Source organism: Silurus aristotelis (assembly GCF_946808225.1).
Source record: "Silurus aristotelis genome assembly, chromosome: 27".
Lineage (NCBI taxonomy): Eukaryota > Metazoa > Chordata > Actinopteri > Siluriformes > Siluridae > Silurus > Silurus aristotelis.
In genome coordinates, this window is record NC_139600.1 from 2,055,537 (window position 1) to 2,071,921 (window position 16,385).

At 44.9% G+C, this 16,385-nt stretch overlaps 1 protein-coding gene and 1 long non-coding RNA gene across 2 annotated transcripts in view; both read right to left on the reverse strand.

The window, feature by feature from the left end:
• Positions 1-16,385, reverse strand: part of LOC310721583 (uncharacterized protein) — an 86,927-nt gene that overhangs the window by 28,110 nt on the left and 42,432 nt on the right. The gene's annotated exons all lie outside the window — the stretch shown is intronic.
• Positions 4,725-5,681, reverse strand: LOC310721592. Its single transcript, XR_014532129.1, has 4 exons — positions 5,398-5,681; positions 5,206-5,267; positions 4,948-5,102; positions 4,725-4,860 (listed from the first exon to the last, which is right to left on the reverse strand). It is a non-coding gene; the product is annotated as an uncharacterized lncRNA (long non-coding RNA).

The following is a 16,385-nucleotide window of genomic DNA, read 5'->3' on the forward strand; positions in this document are numbered from 1 at the left end:
TCACGTTTGTTGTTGTGCTCTCGTTCGAAGTGGCGTTTGTTGATGCGTTTGGGGTCGAAGTGGCGTTTGTTGATGCGCTCGGGGTCGAAGTGACGTTTGTTGTTGTGCTCTCGTTCGAAGTGGCGTTTGTTGATGCACTCGGGGTCGAAGTCACGTTTGTTGTTGTGCTCTCGTTCGAAGTGGCGTTTGTTGATGCACTCGGGGTCGAAGTCACGTTTGTTGTTGTGCTCTCGTTCGAAGTGGCGTTTGTTGATGCATTTGGGGTCGAAGTGGCGTTTGTTGATGCGCTCGGGGTCGAAGTGGCGTTTGTTGTTGTGCTCTCGTTCGAAGTGGCGTTTGTTGATGCGCTCGGGGTCGAAGTGACGTTTGTTGTTGTGCTCTCGTTCGAAGTGGCGTTTGTTGATGCGCTCGGGGTCGAAGTGACGTTTGTTGTTGTGCTCTCGTTCGAAGTGGCGTTTGTTGATGCGCTCGGGGTCGAAGTGACGTTTGTTGTTGTGCTCTCGTTCGAAGTGGCGTTTGTTGATGCGCTCGGGGTCGAAGTGGCGTTTGTTGTTGTGCTCTCGTTCGAAGTGGCGTTTGTTGATGCGCTCGGGGTCGAAGTGACGTTTGTTGTTGTGCTCTCGTTCGAAGTGGCGTTTGTTGATGCGCTCGGGGTCGAAGTGGCGTTTGTTGATGCGCTCGGGCTCGAAGTGACGTTTGTTGTTGTGCTCTCGTTCGAAGTGGCGTTTGTTGATGCGCTCGGGGTCGAAGTCACGTTTGTTGTTGTGCTCTCGTTCGAAGTGGCGTTTGTTGATGCGTTTGGGGTCGAAGTGGCGTTTGTTGATGCGCTCGGGGTCGAAGTGACGTTTGTTGTTGTGCTCTCGTTCGAAGTGGCGTTTGTTGATGCGCTCGGGGTCGAAGTCACGTTTGTTGTTGTGCTCTCGTTCGAAGTGGCGTTTGTTGATGCGCTCGGGGTCGAAGTGGCGTTTGTTGATGCGCTCGGGCTCGAAGTGACGTTTGTTGTTGTGCTCTCGTTCGAAGTGGCGTTTGTTGATGCGCTCGGGGTCGAAGTCACGTTTGTTGTTGTGCTCTCGTTCGAAGTGGCGTTTGTTGATGCGTTTGGGGTCGAAGTGGCGTTTGTTGATGCGCTCGGGGTCGAAGTGACGTTTGTTGTTGTGCTCTCGTTCGAAGTGGCGTTTGTTGATGCACTCGGGGTCGAAGTCACGTTTGTTGTTGTGCTCTCGTTCGAAGTGGCGTTTGTTGATGCACTCGGGGTCGAAGTCACGTTTGTTGTTGCGCTCTCGTTCGAAGTGGCGTTTGTTGATGCATTTGGGGTCGAAGTGGCGTTTGTTGATGCGCTCGGGGTCGAAGTGGCGTTTGTTGATGCGCTCGGGGTCGAAGTGACGTTTGTTGATGCGCCCGGGGTCGAAGTGGCGTTTGTTGTTGTGCTCTCGTTCGAAGTGGCGTTTGTTGATGCGCTCGGGGTCGAAGTGACGTTTGTTGTTGTGCTCTCGTTCGAAGTGGCGTTTGTTGATGCGCTCGGGGTCGAAGTCACGTTTGTTGTTGTGCTCTCGTTCGAAGTGGCGTTTGTTGATGCGCTCGGGGTCGAAGTGGCGTTTGTTGATGCGCTCGGGCTCGAAGTGACGTTTGTTGTTGTGCTCTCGTTCGAAGTGGCGTTTGTTGATGCGCTCGGGGTCGAAGTCACGTTTGTTGTTGTGCTCTCGTTCGAAGTGGCGTTTGTTGATGCGTTTGGGGTCGAAGTGGCGTTTGTTGATGCGCTCGGGGTCGAAGTGACGTTTGTTGTTGTGCTCTCGTTCGAAGTGGCGTTTGTTGATGCACTCGGGGTCGAAGTCACGTTTGTTGTTGTGCTCTCGTTCGAAGTGGCGTTTGTTGATGCACTCGGGGTCGAAGTCACGTTTGTTGTTGTGCTCTCGTTCGAAGTGGCGTTTGTTGATGCGCTCGGGGTCGAAGTCACGTTTGTTGTTGTGCTCTCGTTCGAAGTGGCGTTTGTTGATGCGTTTGGGGTCGAAGTGGCGTTTGTTGATGCGCTCGGGGTCGAAGTGACGTTTGTTGTTGTGCTCTCGTTCGAAGTGGCGTTTGTTGATGCGCTCGGGGTCGAAGTCACGTTTGTTGTTGTGCTCTCGTTCGAAGTGGCGTTTGTTGATGCGCTCGGGGTCGAAGTGGCGTTTGTTGATGCGCTCGGGCTCGAAGTGACGTTTGTTGTTGTGCTCTCGTTCGAAGTGGCGTTTGTTGATGCGCTCGGGGTCGAAGTCACGTTTGTTGTTGTGCTCTCGTTCGAAGTGGCGTTTGTTGATGCGTTTGGGGTCGAAGTGGCGTTTGTTGATGCGCTCGGGGTCGAAGTGACGTTTGTTGTTGTGCTCTCGTTCGAAGTGGCGTTTGTTGATGCACTCGGGGTCGAAGTCACGTTTGTTGTTGTGCTCTCGTTCGAAGTGGCGTTTGTTGATGCACTCGGGGTCGAAGTCACGTTTGTTGTTGTGCTCTCGTTCGAAGTGGCGTTTGTTGATGCATTTGGGGTCGAAGTGGCGTTTGTTGATGCGCTCGGGGTCGAAGTGGCGTTTGTTGATGCGCTCGGGGTCGAAGTGACGTTTGTTGATGCGCCCGGGGTCGAAGTGGCGTTTGTTGTTGTGCTCTCGTTCGAAGTGGCGTTTGTTGATGCGCTCGGGGTCGAAGTGACGTTTGTTGTTGTGCTCTCGTTCGAAGTGGCGTTTGTTGATGCGCTCGGGGTCGAAGTGACGTTTGTTGTTGTGCTCTCGTTCGAAGTGGCGTTTGTTGATGCGCTCGGGGTCGAAGTGGCGTTTGTTGATGCGCTCGGGCTCGAAGTGACGTTTGTTGTTGTGCTCTCGTTCGAAGTGGCGTTTGTTGATGCGCTCGGGGTCGAAGTCACGTTTGTTGTTGTGCTCTCGTTCGAAGTGGCGTTTGTTGATGCGTTTGGGGTCGAAGTGGCGTTTGTTGATGCGCTCGGGGTCGAAGTGACGTTTGTTGTTGTGCTCTCGTTCGAAGTGGCGTTTGTTGATGCACTCGGGGTCGAAGTCACGTTTGTTGTTGTGCTCTCGTTCGAAGTGGCGTTTGTTGATGCACTCGGGGTCGAAGTCACGTTTGTTGTTGTGCTCTCGTTCGAAGTGGCGTTTGTTGATGCATTTGGGGTCGAAGTGGCGTTTGTTGATGCGCTCGGGGTCGAAGTGACGTTTGTTGTTGTGCTCTCGTTCGAAGTGGCGTTTGTTGATGCGCTCGGGGTCAAAGTAACGTTTGTTGTTGTGCTCTCGTTCGAAGTGGCGTTTGTTGATGCGCTCGGGGTCAAAGTGACGTTTGTTGTTGTGCTCTCGTTCGAAGTGGCGTTTGTTGATGCGCTCGGGGTCAAAGTGACGTTTGTTGTTGTGCTCTCGTTCGAAGTGGCGTTTGTTGATGCACTCGGGGTCGAAGTGGCGTTTGTTGTTGTGCTCTCGTTCGAAGTGGCGTTTGTTGATGCGCTCGGGGTCGAAGTCACGTTTGTTGTTGTGCTCTCGTTCGAAGTGGAGTTTGTTGATGCGCTCGGGGTCGAAGTGGCGTTTGTTGATGCGCTCGGGGTCGAAGTGACGTTTGTTGATGCGCCCGGGGTCGAAGTGGCGTTTGTTGTTGTGCTCTCGTTCGAAGTGGCGTTTGTTGATGCGCTCGGGGTCGAAGTGACGTTTGTTGTTGTGCTCTCGTTCGAAGTGGCGTTTGTTGATGCGCTCGGGGTCGAAGTGACGTTTGTTGTTGTGCTCTCGTTCGAAGTGGCGTTTGTTGATGCGCTCGGGGTCGAAGTGGCGTTTGTTGATGCGCTCGGGCTCGAAGTGACGTTTGTTGTTGTGCTCTCGTTCGAAGTGGCGTTTGTTGATGCGCTCGGGGTCGAAGTCACGTTTGTTGTTGTGCTCTCGTTCGAAGTGGCGTTTGTTGATGCGTTTGGGGTCGAAGTGGCGTTTGTTGATGCGCTCGGGGTCGAAGTGACGTTTGTTGTTGTGCTCTCGTTCGAAGTGGCGTTTGTTGATGCACTCGGGGTCGAAGTCACGTTTGTTGTTGTGCTCTCGTTCGAAGTGGCGTTTGTTGATGCACTCGGGGTCGAAGTCACGTTTGTTGTTGTGCTCTCGTTCAAAGTGGCGTTTGTTGATGCATTTGGGGTCGAAGTGGCGTTTGTTGATGCGCTCGGGGTCGAAGTGACGTTTGTTGTTGTGCTCTCCTTCGAAGTGGCGTTTGTTGATGCGCTCGGGGTCGAAGTCACGTTTGTTGTTGTGCTCTCGTTCGAAATGGCGTTTGTTGATGCGCTCGGGGTCAAAGTGGCGTTTGTTGTTGTGCTCTCGTTCGAAGTGGCGTTTGTTGATGCGCTCGGGGTCAAAGTAACGTTTGTTGTTGTGCTCTCGTTCGAAGTGGCGTTTGTTGATGCGCTCGGGGTCAAAGTGACGTTTGTTGTTGTGCTCTCGTTCGAAGTGGCGTTTGTTGATGCGCTCAGGGTCGAAGTCACGTTTGTTGTTGTGCTCTCGTTCGAAGTGGCGTTTGTTGATGCCCTCGGGGTCGAAGTGGCGTTTGTTGATGCACTCGGGGTCGAAGTGGTGTTTGTTGATGCGCCCGGGGTCGAAGTGGCATTTGTTACCGCATTAGGGGTCAAAGTGGTGTTTGTTAATGCGCTCAGGGTCGAAGTGGCGTTTGTTGATGCACTCGGGGTCGAAGTCACGTTTGTTGTTGTGCTCTCGTTCGAAGTGACGTTTGTTGATGCACTCGGGATCAAAGTGGCGTTTGTTGCCGCATTTGGGGTTGAAGTGGTGTTTGTTGGTGTACTTGGTGTTAGAGAAGTGATTGTTGATGGGCTGATTGTTGATGTGCTCGGGGTTGAAGGAGGATTTGCTGCTACTGTAATTTTAGAGGATAAATTAAAATGAGAATTCGTCTTAATATAGAAGGTTAATAAATGCAATATATTCGATGGTGTATACTGACCAGGAAGATCAGCGACACGTATAGAACTTGGAATAATGTTTAAGTCTGTGGCGTTAGGTGCATTCAGTAGGGTTTCTTTTATTGAAGCGTTAGATGGGATGGAGTCAGTATTATTATTAAATTGAAGTGATGATTCCATCACAACAGAGCCATTGCTGAAGCATAAACAGAGTTAAATACAGGTTAAAATCATGAATTATTTTCAAATGTAAACAAAAACAAATATACAGAGTGATGTTTTTAAATGTTATTTCTCACCTGAACCTATGAATTATCATTCTTATGAAATTTGTAAAGTTTCGTTTGTAAATTGGCTCAAACTGAAAAAAATATAATGTTACAAATGAATATTTTTTTAATAAAGTCTGACGTCATTTGCACTGGCAGTTTAGTTTTGATCTTAAAATAGATTGTAAATAATCCATAATTTCCATAACCAATAAAACATACCTTATTACGGATACTTGTAGCTTTTTCTTCAAACTCAGGAGAGCTGGTGTTGGATAGAGCTGTATTAAAGGTCTCATTTAAGCTTAAGGTCAAGTTAAATTCCACAGCAACTACAGAAGGTGTTGTAGGAGTGTTGGTAGATGAAAAAGTATTTGGGGTTAAAGTGGTGTTTGTTGGTGTGATTGAGGTTGAAGTGGTGTTTGTAGATGTGCTTGGGGCTAAGGTGGTGTTTGCAGGGTGACTTGGGGTTAAAGTGGCATTTGTGGACGCGCTCGGGGTTGAAGTGGTGTTTGTTGACATGTTCAGGGTTGAAGTGGTGTTTCTTGACATGTTCAGGGTTGAAGTGGTGATTGTTGATGCACTCGGGGTCGAAGTGGCGTTTGTTGATGCGCTCGGGGTCAAAGTGACGTTTGTTGTTGTGCTCTCGTTCGAAGTGGCGTTTGTTGATGCGCTCGGGGTCGAAGTGGCGTTTGTTGATGCGCTCGGGGTCGAAGTCACGTTTGTTGTTGTGCTCTCGTTCGAAGTGGCGTTTGTTGATGCGCTCGGGGTCGAAGTGGCGTTTGTTGATGCGCTCGGGGTCGAAGTGACGTTTGTTGATGCGCCCGGGGTCGAAGTGGCGTTTGTTGTTGTGCTCTCGTTCGAAGTGGCGTTTATTGATGCGCTCGGGGTCGAAGTGACGTTTGTTGTTGTGCTCTCGTTCGAAGTGGCGTTTGTTGATGCGCTCGGGGTCGAAGTCACGTTTGTTGTTGTGCTCTCGTTCGAAGTGGCGTTTGTTGATGCGCTCGGGGTCAAAGTGACGTTTGTTGTTGTGCTCTCGTTCGAAGTGGCGTTTGTTGATGCGTTCGGGGTCGAAGTGGCGTTTGTTGATGCGCTCGGGCTCGAAGTGACGTTTGTTGTTGTGCTCTCGTTCGAAGTGGCGTTTGTTGATGCGCTCTGGGTCGAAGTCACGTTTGTTGTTGTGCTCTCGTTCGAAGTGGCGTTTGTTGATGCGTTTGGGGTCGAAGTGGCGTTTGTTGATGCGTTTGGGGTCGAAGTGGCGTTTGTTGATGCGCTCGGGGTCGAAGTGACGTTTGTTGTTGTGCTCTCGTTCGAAGTGGCGTTTGTTGATGCACTCGGGGTCGAAGTCACGTTTGTTGTTGTGCTCTCGTTCGAAGTGGCGTTTGTTGATGCGTTTGGGGTCGAAGTCACGTTTGTTGTTGTGCTCTCGTTCGAAGTGGCGTTTGTTGATGCATTTGGGGTCGAAGTGGCGTTTGTTGATGCGCTCGGGGTCGAAGTGACGTTTGTTGTTGTGCCCTCGTTCGAAGTGGCGTTTGTTGATGCGCTCGGGGTCGAAGTCACGTTTGTTGTTGTGCTCTCGTTCGAAGTGGCGTTTGTTGATGCACTCGGGGTCGAAGTGGCGTTTGTTGTTGTGCTCTCGTTCGAAGTGGCGTTTGTTGATGCGCTCGGGGTCGAAGTCACGTTTGTTGTTGTGCTCTCGTTCGAAGTGGTGTTTGTTGATGCGCTCGGGGTCGAAGTGGCGTTTGTTGATGCGCTCGGGGTCGAAGTGACATTTGTTGATGCGCCCGGGGTCGAAGTGGCGTTTGTTGTTGTGCTCTCGTTCGAAGTGGCGTTTGTTGATGCACTCTGGGTCAAAGTGACGTTTGTTGTTGTGCTCTCGTTCGAAGTGGCGTTTGTTGATGCGCTCGGGGTCGAAGTCACGTTTGTTGTTGTGCTCTCGTTCGAAGTGGCGTTTGTTGATGCGCTCGGGGTCGAAGTGACGTTTGTTGTTGTGCTCTCGTTCGAAGTGGCGTTTGTTGATGCGCTCGGGGTCGAAGTGGCGTTTGTTGTTGTGCTCTCGTTCGAAGTGGCGTTTGTTGATGCGCTCGGGGTCGAAGTGACGTTTGTTGTTGTGCTCTCGTTCGAAGTGGCGTTTGTTGATGCGTTTGGGGTCGAAGTGGCGTTTGTTGATGCGCTCGGGGTCGAAGTGACGTTTGTTGTTGTGCTCTCGTTCGAAGTGGCGTTTGTTGATGCACTCGGGGTCGAAGTGGCGTTTGTTGTTGTGCTCTCGTTCGAAGTGGCGTTTGTTGATGCGCTCGGGGTCGAAGTCACGTTTGTTGTTGTGCTCTCGTTCGAAGTGGCGTTTGTTGATGCATTTGGGGTCGAAGTGGCGTTTGTTGATGCGCTCGGGGTCGAAGTGACGTTTGTTGTTGTGCTCTCGTTCGAAGTGGCGTTTGTTGATGCGCTCGGGGTCGAAGTCACGTTTGTTGTTGTGCTCTCGTTCGAAGTGGCGTTTGTTGATGCATTTGGGGTCGAAGTGGCGTTTGTTGATGCGCTCGGGGTCGAAGTGACGTTTGTTGTTGTGCTCTCGTTCGAAGTGGCGTTTGTTGATGCACTCGGGGTCGAAGTGGCGTTTGTTGTTGTGCTCTCGTTCGAAGTGGCGTTTGTTGATGCGCTCGGGGTCGAAGTCACGTTTGTTGTTGTGCTCTCGTTCGAAGTGGTGTTTGTTGATGCGCTCGGGGTCGAAGTGGCGTTTGTTGATGCGCTCGGGGTCGAAGTGACATTTGTTGATGCGCCCGGGGTCGAAGTGGCGTTTGTTGTTGTGCTCTCGTTCGAAGTGGCGTTTGTTGATGCACTCTGGGTCAAAGTGACGTTTGTTGTTGTGCTCTCGTTCGAAGTGGCGTTTGTTGATGCGCTCGGGGTCGAAGTCACGTTTGTTGTTGTGCTCTCGTTCGAAGTGGCGTTTGTTGATGCGCTCGGGGTCGAAGTGGCGTTTGTTGTTGTGCTCTCGTTCGAAGTGGCGTTTGTTGATGCGCTCGGGGTCAAAGCGACGTTTGTTGTTGTGCTCTCGTTCGAAGTGGCGTTTGTTGATGCGCTCGGGGTCGAAGTCATGTTTGTTGTTGTGCTCTCGTTCGAAGTGGCGTTTGTTGATGCACTCGGGGTCGAAGTGGCGTTTGTTGATGCACTCGGGGTCGAAGTCATGTTTGTTGTTGTGCTCTCGTTCGAAGTGGCGTTTGTTGATGCACTCGGGGTCGAAGTGGTGTTTGTTGATGCGCCCGGGGTCGAAGTGGCATTTGTTACCGCATTAGGGGTCAAAGTGGTGTTTGTTAATGCGCTCGGGGTCGAAGTGGCGTTTGTTGATGCACTCGGGGTCGAAGTCACGTTTGTTGTTGTGCTCTCGTTCGAAGTGACGTTTGTTGATGCACTCGGGATCGAAGTGGCGTTTGTTGCCGCATTTGGGGTTGAAGTGGTGTTTGTTGGTGTACTTGGTGTTAGAGAAGTGATTGTTGATGTGCTCGGGGTTGAAGGAGGATTTGCTGCTACTGTAATTTTAGAGGATAAATTAAAATGAGAATTCGTCTTAATATAGAAGGTTAATAAATGCAATATATTCGATGGTGTATACTGACCAGTTAAAGTGATGTTTGTAGCTGAAGAAGTGCTTGTAGGTGAAGAAGTGCTTGTAGTTGTGTTTGGGGTTGAACTGGTGTTTAATGCTGGACAGGTTGGCCCTGTAATTTTAGAGGTAAAATTGTAATCGGAATGTGTAGACGTACAGAAGGTTATAAAATGCATTATATTTGAAGGTGTTTACTAACCAGGAACCACAGTGACATTTAGAGATTCTGTAATAATGGTCAGGTTTGTGATGTTTTGTCTTGCATTTACCAGGATGTCTTTTATTGTGGTGTTAGATGGGATGGTGTCATTGTTAATAAATTCAAGAATAGAGTCTGTCACTGTCACATTAGAATCATTCCTAAAACACAAGCAGAGTTAAATACAGGTTACTTACAGGATACTTCTTAAAAGTGAAAGTATTTTATGTCATTATATATCATTTCTTACCTGAAACTACAAATGATCATCTGTTGGAAGCTTGTGAAGTTTTGTTTATACAATGGTTGAATCTGAAAATTGAAAATAAATAGATTTTATTGAAATCTGCTCTAAAATGCGTTGGCTATAATTACTTAAAGGTTTATTGCTTGTTAAAGCTACTGAGTAAGTCAAAACCAGACACTTAGACATGCTCAAATGCACACAATCGCCCCAAACCTGCTGTCATAGGTAGTGGTTTAAATTTCAGTCTAGAAGCAGCCACGCCTGATTCCTTCTATTTAATGACGTGGACTTTGTTTTTGTTTATTTTATAAACTCAGTTGTGGCTCTCTAATTGGGTGGAATAAAAACCTGAACCCACACTGGCCCTTTCTGGATCAGACTTGACATTTCTGATGTAAACCTTTTTTTCACAGAAAGCCACCTTTATACCATTACATGTTCTTCACATTCTCTTATATGGCAGTGGAATTGTTTAAGCTGTAATTTATTTATTTCATTTTGCTGAATAAAATAGATTGTAAATTATTCATAATTTCCATCAACAATAAAACATACCTTGTTTTGGATATTTGTAGCTTTATCTTTAAACTCAGAAGAGTGGAGATTGGATAGAGCTTCAACAAAGCTTTCATTGATGCTGAAGACAAGGTTAAATGTCAGATTTTGTGTGGCACCGGTAGCTGTCAGATAAAAAATATAAATTTTAATTGCAAGTGTGCATATTAAAAAACATATTAAAAATAGCAACCTCGATGTTCAGTGTGAACGTCAGCTTTAAAATAAGAGTTCTAGAATTTTGTTTCCCCCATCAACCCAATTTTAAGTGCATGGTCTAGAAAATACGGCAACCTTTTGCAATGGGAACCCGAAACTGTTTAACATATAGTAAATATCTAGGCTGGATGACAATACTAGTGTTTTAACTAATACTGTCTGAAAATCTGCCAATTTCTTCTGGTGTGCCTCAAAACAATGCTTAAAAATAATGGACATTTTAGAAACTATTGGACATTTTAACAGTTAAAAAACAGGGCCCACTGTCTGAAATAAGGTGACGAATACTCGCTCATTAAGCTATTTTTCAACAGTTTAATTTTCACTTTTAAAGTGCCTTCGATATTCCACCTTTCAAAACATAATTGAAACCCAGCAAACAAGTTTTTTTAAATGCCATGAATGTATTAGTTGTCTTCTCTCAGATACCCTGAAAGTCAGAAATATTAGAGGTTTTTACTGGTGTGGAACAGTGTATGACTGTGTGGCAAAGATGTTTAGCAGTATGTGTAATAGTTTTTTTTTAGTTCATTTCAATTCATTTTTATTTGTATTGTGATTAAACATTGAACATTGTCTCAAAGCAGGTTTACAGAGATAAGTGAGCCAGGGGCGAATGTGTCAGGAAAAAACACCCTGGCATGGCATGAGGCACCAAATGCAGTTAGGAAACCAGTTCTCATCAACCAATATCCATTCATTACAGCTCCATAATTGTTAAGGTGTGCAGTATTTTTTAAATGTTATCTGCGAAATGGCAATTACAGTCATTGGATTGGTAAAACTATTTGGAATGTCCCTTTCCGTACAATGATAAAAGGCTTCAGTATGTCTACATAGTCATACACAATATACGCAGCAACTAAAAGGGTAAAAAAAAAAATACTAACCAAAATCTCAAGTTGCAATTAAGTGCTGTTGCTAACATCATGTCTCCATTTGAAAAAACCCTGCTAATAATATTAGTTTCTAGACATGAACGTTAAAATATAACACTAGTTTCTAACATCAATTTGTTCACACAAAGCCATTTTCTATAAAGATTTTAACATTGCTAACACAGGTTAGCAATGTTCCTAACTTGTAAAAGTAGATTTAGTAATTGCAAGGTAATGAAAAGTAAAAGTATGCTTAGTAATATAATAATAATAATTAGTGCATTGTTTCTTGTTCAAAATTTGTTATTGTCCAGTGCCTTTCTCTTCCGTTTATCCAGTTTGAAGTGAATTGTAACTAGCTGGAATTAGCGTACAACTTATACCGAGATTCCCAAACCCTATTCAGCCTAGTGCTGCTCCTATACCTAAAGCAAGTTCCATAAAGACATGACTGTTAGTGTGAAGTTTGGAATGCAGAAAGCCCTGACCTGCTCAACCCTACTGAACACCTTGGGAACAAACTGGAACATGGACTGAACCCCAGATCTCAAAAACCCTAGAATGTTCTTGTAGCTGGTCGATCAATAAATCCCACAGCAAAGTGGCAAACCAAGATGATATTGTATTTATCTAATCCAACCACTATTAGCTTCCAGTAGCATGCTGTGCGAACAAGAATTCAACATGAACTATAAATCTAGCAGGCTTAGTCTGGCCACGTACCCAAACACATTTATGTGTCTACGGTTGAACAACTCATTTGTAACAAAATAACAAGCACTCAACACCAGAACAAGGTTTCAGACACCAGTTTTGGAACGAATGACTGATGAAGGTGCTCTATAGAAAACCCTGTAAAGTAACACACATCATCTTGCTTCGTAATACAGCTAAAAAAGAGAGAGAGAAAGACTGAGAGACTGAGAGTGTTTTAGTTGCAGAGGATAATGAAAGAAACAGCAGAAATTGCTAAGTTTAAAAAGAGAACACTTACCAATCAGACATGAAACCACTAGTATAACCCTCCAGTCCATTGTTATGGTTAGAGCCTATAATGATGTCCTGTTTAAACATAACCCATGGCCCATAATATTAAAGAAAATACAGATTATCTTGAATAAATACAGTATTTTTACATAACTTATTACATGCATTAATATTTGGTTGTATTTCCATTATAATGATTATTAATATCTTGTACAAGGTGAATATAAATAATCTTTAAACTTTATACTTCAGACAATGTCAGGTGATTCTACATGATTGAGGAGAAAATGAAGTAATTCCTCACCTGTGTGTGCAGGTAGCAGATGTAGCCTGTTCTCAATCCAGCGACAGAATCACAGTGTCAAATACAGAGCAAGTTTTTATTTAAAAACAGGATGTATCAATATATGTACCCTTATTATGTAAAACACATGATGTCAAAAGTGATGGAGAGCCAATCACAGAATAAATGCTTTTTATTTCCTTGCCAGCTTGCCAATTAGAAATTAAAAGTAAAAGCCTAATTAGGTTTTATTTTAAACAGCAGGGAAGGTGTTGATAAAGCAACTTTTAACTGCCAATAGAAGCCCTGATAATTGGACATAATCACACCATAAGTATGCAGAAGTGATGATTTCATACATTTTACAAGACTGAAAATATTGCACAACAATCCATATTATTAATGTAAAACAGTTCAACTATAGGCAAGTATAAAACCTCTACTTTATCTCCAAGATTCTGGAAAACGGTTGTAGCACAGCAGTTCTGCTCAGATCTACTTGGGAATAACATTTATGAAATTTTTTCAGTCAGAATTTAGGCCTCATCATAGCTCAGAGACGGCGCTGGTTAAAGTGGTAAATTACCTGCTATTGGCCTCAGGGATGTGTTCAGGGATGATCAGGGATGTGTCTCCTTTCTTGTGTTGTTGAAATAAAGAGAACAGCTCTTTCCTGGCTCAGGTCTTATTTGACTGATTGTTATCAGTTTGTTGATGTAAATGATGAGTTCTCTACACTTACTGAGGTAAAGTTTAGGGTTCTGTAAGGATCTGTCTTTTCTCTTTATATATTCTGCATCTGGGTCAAATTATACATAAACATGGTATTCCATTGCTATGCTGACGATGCACAGTTGTATGTTTCAGCAAAACCAGATAAGAGAGATCAGCTTAACAATTTTGAAGAGTCTGTAAAGGACATTAGACGATAAAAACGATCCAAATGATAAAAAATATTTTTTTTTAGATATATTTAGAAATTTGAAAATTATCAAAAAATAATAATAATTTGCTAAAATATATTTTAAAATATATATATTTTTTATCGTTTGGGTCGGTTATGTTTGTATATTTTTAATAAATACTTTTTAAAATCATTCAAAAATTTATTTTGCCCTCCATAAAATATTATATATATATATATATATATAATATTTAAATCCAAGAAAATACATTTACATGAAACATTTTAAGAAAATCTTAATTTGATATACGTCTAAAACATGTACAGGTGCATCTCAAAAAATGTGAATGTCGTGGAAAATGTATTTTATTTCAGTAATTGAACTCAAACTGAAATCTCAAATCACTCTAAAAAATAATAAAATTTGGTGACGTGCCAATCAGCTAATCAACTTAAAACATCTGCAAAGGTTTCCTGGGCCTTCAAAATTGTCTCTTAGTTTGGTTCACTAGGTTACACATTCATGGGGAAGACTGCTGATCTGACAGTTGTCCAGAAGACACTCACAAACATTAATTGCCAAAGAAATCTGCTGTTCACAGACTGCAAACTTGAGTGGAAGGAAAAAGTGTGTTTAAGAAAATGATGCACAACCAACTGAGAGAACCGCAGCCTTGAGACGCTAATCAAGCATAATCGATTCAAAGATTTGAGGTGAACTTTACATGAAATGGACTGAGGCTGGGGTCAAAGCATCAAGAGCCACTACACTGTCAGGACAGTGACCATGCGAAGGAAACAGGAGTAACTCTATCATTGTTTATTAAATGTCAGAACACAAACACATCTTGAGTTAATGTACGAACCGTAAAGCGCATAAAATCATGAATGCAGGTATAATCTGTAAAGCAAGTATAATCCTTAGAGCTGGAACCAGAAGCAGGAACCAGCGGGGAATGCTGGCGGTCAGAAGTCCGGTAGATCACTGTAGTAACCAAGTAGATCTGACAGCGAGTAAGGTCTGAACGGGAACTTATAAAGGGAAATGGTAATGTGGAACAGGTGTCGGCGATTAGCACCGGGAGCAGCTAAGAGAGAGAGCCACGAAGGGGACGTGGCAGGAGGATGCCTGACATCAGAGGTTTAGCGACGCTTGGTGGAAGTCAGAAGCTGAAGGACGGCCACAGCGAAGATCAGAGGCTGAGTGACGACATCTGTGGAGATTTAGAGCAGGCTTTATGATGCCTCGGTGCCCTTGGCAGGGCTTAGGAGCACAGTGACGCCTTTGACGGGACTCTGGTGCATGATGGCGCCCTCTATGGGTGTCCGACGCATGACGCCACCCTCTTTGGCAATTTGAGACGCTGCGTCGCTCTCAGTGGATGTCAGAGGTGCGACGATGCCCTCGGAGAGACTTTGGGGCGCAATGACGTTCACGATGGCGCTCTGGAGCTTGACCGTGCCCACTGTGGCTGTTTGTCGCGCAATGGCGCACTCTATGGAGGTCTGGAGCACGACGTCACCTTCAGAGGGACCTTGGAGCGCGCCGGCGCCTTCTGGGAGACCATGGAGAGCGACAGCACTTTTGTGGAGACTTCGTAGTGCTACGAGACTGAAGCTTGGGTTGGCGCCTCCTGCCGTCGGTAATCCGGTCTGGGGCCTTCCCAGAATGAAGGGGACTGTAGTGGAGGTCAGCCGTTATAATCACAAACTGCCCGATGAAATTGGCATACAAGCCAAAAATCGTCCCCGTTCATGCTCCACAATTGTATTTGTGAATTAATTTGATCAGTCACACCATGAAGTTATGGGAAAGAGTAGTGAAAGCCAGGCTGAGTGAAGAGGTGACCATCTGTGAACAACAGTATAGTTTCATGCTGAGGAAGAGCACCAAGGACACAATATTTGCTTTGAGAATGTTGATATAGAAGTATAGAGAAGGTCAGAAGAAGTTGCATTGTGTGTTTGTGGATTTAGAGAAAGCGTTCGACAGGGTGGAGAGAGGAGTTGTGGTATTGTATGAGGAAGTCTGGTGTGTCAGAGAAGTATGTGAGGGTGGTGCAGGACATGTATGAGGACAGTGTGACAGCAGTGAAGTGTGCAGTAGGAACGACAGACTGGTTCAAGGTGGAGGTTAAAGTTTATAGGATTGTGGTGAGACCTGCGATGTTGTATTGAGTAAAAGACAGGAGGTGGAGCTGGAGAGAGCAGAGCTGAAGATGTTGAGGTTTTCGTTGGAAGTGACGTGGATGGACAGGATTAGAAATGAGTTTATTAGAGGGACAGCGCATGTAGGACGTTTTGGAGACAAGGTGAGGGAGGTGAGATTGGGATGGTTTGGACATGTTCAGAGGATGGGTTTTAGCGATAGGAGAATGCTGAGGATGAAGCGCCAGTTGGGATGGTTTATGGATGTGGTGAGGGAAGACATGCAGGTAGTTGGTTTTAAAGAGGCAGATGTAGAGGACAGTGGGGTATGGAGACGAATGATCTGATGTGGCGCCCCCAATGGGAGAAGCCAAAAGAAGAAGAAGAAGAAGAAGAAGAAGAAGTAGTACACACCAACAACATGCACAAAATGCAGTACTTACACAATGACTGTAAAAATTAGTCATAAACGTATCCACTGCTTGAAATCCCAGTTTATTTGGAAAGATAAGGCTCCACTGAACAACATGCCATAAAGAATTTTTGGTCCAACCAAACAATAGAGTTGTAATTTAGATAGTTATTCTCTTGTTTACGTCACAGAACTTCGATTGGTGTATTGTTTGTATATGTTTCGGAATAACCTTCGCATAAAAAAAGACATCTTGGTGGTAAAAAAACAAATATGGCTTGTAGAATATGGTGTTCCAAAACAAATGGCCACACACACTAAAAAAAAAAAAAGTCAAAGACAGGACAGAATCTCGGCTTTGAGCATCTACTGTCTCTGCAGGTGTGGTGATGTTCCTTCTACCCACCTATCTTTTTAAACCTTTAATTTCCAGCCAGTAGCATTATGGAAACTAAATAATTGATGTAGCCAATGAGTGCAAGATTCTAACGATATATGGGAGGATTTTATTCAATTCAATTCAATTCAATTCATTTTTATTTGTATAGCGCTTTTAACAATGAACATTGTCTCAAAGCAGCTTCACACAGATAATGTGGTGATTAAACGTAAATATGTTCTTTGTAAGTATGTTTGTCTCTGATGAGCAACTGTGGCAAGGAAAAACTCCCCGAGATGGCATAAGGAAGAAACCTTGAGAAAAAAACAGACTCAAGAGGGAACCCATCCTCATCTGGGTTGCACCAAATGTCCATTTGAAGCAGATATACAATGTTGCGG